Source organism: Neovison vison, chromosome 1 (assembly GCF_020171115.1).
Source record: "Neovison vison isolate M4711 chromosome 1, ASM_NN_V1, whole genome shotgun sequence".
NCBI lineage: Eukaryota > Metazoa > Chordata > Mammalia > Carnivora > Mustelidae > Neogale > Neogale vison.
The window spans coordinates 301,161,420-301,163,610 of NC_058091.1; the positions used below are offsets into that span (position 1 = coordinate 301,161,420).

The following is a 2,191-nucleotide window of genomic DNA, read 5'->3' on the forward strand; positions in this document are numbered from 1 at the left end:
TTATTTTAAAAACATAATTACTACTGAATTTTGCTTATGGGTTTTCCCACAGTTAATATAATCTGAACCAGGTGTATTCTTCAATATCTGTAAACACATGAAGCTAGACCTTCTTTTTTTTAATTCAATGTCATAAATCTTCATTTACTTTCATTAATCGTTAGGACTCTTAAATATTAAAAAGAAATGCTATATGATGCGTTGTGGAGGACCATAAAATCAAATTTTCTTATATATATACACATTATATATGTTAAACATATATATGTATATTTGCTAAAATATGGTATTTTAAAATAAAAAAATAAAATAAAATAAAAATACAAAGAACCTATTATAAGTACTTGAGGGAAGGATCTGTGGAAGAGGTCATAGGTGAGGTGGGCCTTGAAAAATATACATAAATATTTCCACAATAATTCAAGTTTTTACTGCCAATCTGAGAACAGTTTATCCTCAATAGTGGTATTAAAATGTGAATCGTTTTATTAAGTACTCAAACATTTAAACATATATTTATTAAACACATACACAATTTTTCTCTTTGGGACATTTTTGTCATTTCACAATTTTAGCCAAAATATTGTAAGATTTTCTTCATTTATTGGTCATGAATATTAATGTCTATTCTATTTTTCTGGTTCAGCAAGACACAAATTCCAAAATCTTTAATCAGTGTGGAAAACAGACTTTTACATCCATCCCTAGGAAAGCATTATCTTTTCATTTTAGCAGTTTCATAGAACAACAGTCTACAATCCAAGGGCAGTTGGGCCCTGTGTTTTTCACCTTGCTGAATTTTGCCAGATACTCTATTGTGCCCCCATTGAAACTAAGGTAGGAAAGACGTTGTCAGGGTTCAAACTTGATGCCAACAAGGAGTTCTTGAGACATCTTTGGTGCAAAAATCTTTGTGATTTTATTAAAGCACAGAGACAGGACCCATGGGTAGAAAGATCTGCAGTGGGTTCATGAGGGGTGGCCCATTATATACTTTTAAGTTGGGAGGGGTTTAGGGATAGCCTTAACTCTCTAAGGAATTTTGGAAGAAAGGTTTTCAGGACTTCGAGGGAGCTAGCTCTTGTTGGGAAATTTATTACCATCTAATAAAATCTTAGTCATGGGACCCTTCAGATGTATTTCGGTGGGTTTATATGCTTGAGGGATGATTGCCAAAATCTATCTTTGGAGGGAGTTAGAGATAAAAGAAGTTTTCAAAGGAATTTTTATACATTAAAGTAGACTTACAGGATCCTGGTGTTGCGACTGGGGGTGTGGGGTCGCGTGGTCAGGCTAGGATTGCCTTTTGCCCTTAGCAAAGTATTAGCATGGAGGCAGTTGAGTCCCTAGAGGTATGTCACTCTGCCTGTTTCAAGGACTTGTGAATGGGCTGTAGGTTTCCTTCATCAAAATCATTGGTGGGAATGCAAGTTGGTGCAGCCTCTTTGGAGAACAGTGTGGAAATTCCTCAAGAAATTAAAAATAGAGCTTCCCAAGCTTTGCGCAGTGGCAGTATCGTAGCCAATGAGGTTTATCCGAGGCGCAATTATTGCTAATTAAAAATAGAGCCTCCCTATGACCCTGCAATTGCACTCCTGGGTATTTACCCCAAAGATACAGATGTCGTGAAAAGAAGGGCCATCTGTACCCCAATGTTTATAGCAGCAATGGCCACAGTCGCCAAACTATGGAAAGAATTAAGATGCCCTTCAACGGATGAATGGATAAGGAAGATGTGGTCCATATACACTATGGAGTATTATGCCTCCATCAGAAAGGATGAATACCCAACTTTTGTAGCAACATGGACGGGACTGGAAGAGATTATGCTGAGTGAAATAAGTCAAGCAGAGAGAGTCAATTATCATATGGTTTCACTTATTTGTGGAGCATAACAAATAGCATGGAGGACAAGGGGCATTAGAGAGGAGTAGGGAATTTGAGTAAATTGGAAGGGGAGGTGAACCATGAGAGACTATGGACTCTGAAAAACAATCTGAGGGGTTTGAAGTGGCGGGGGGTGGTGGGAGGTTGGGGTACCAGGTGGTGGGTATTATAGAGGGCATGGCTTGCATGGAGCACTGCGTGTGGTGAAAAAATAATGAATAATGTTTTTCTGAAAATAAATAAATTGAAAAAAAAAATCATTCTCTCATGTTTTACCTTACATTGGAGGAAAAATGCAGGCACC

The 2,191-nt window shown here is 37.3% G+C and overlaps 1 pseudogene; it reads left to right on the forward strand.

Moving 5' to 3' along the window:
• Positions 1-1,495: 1,495 nt before the first annotated feature.
• LOC122897361 lies at positions 1,496-1,706 on the forward strand (annotated as a pseudogene).
• Positions 1,707-2,191: the final 485 nt, after the last annotated feature.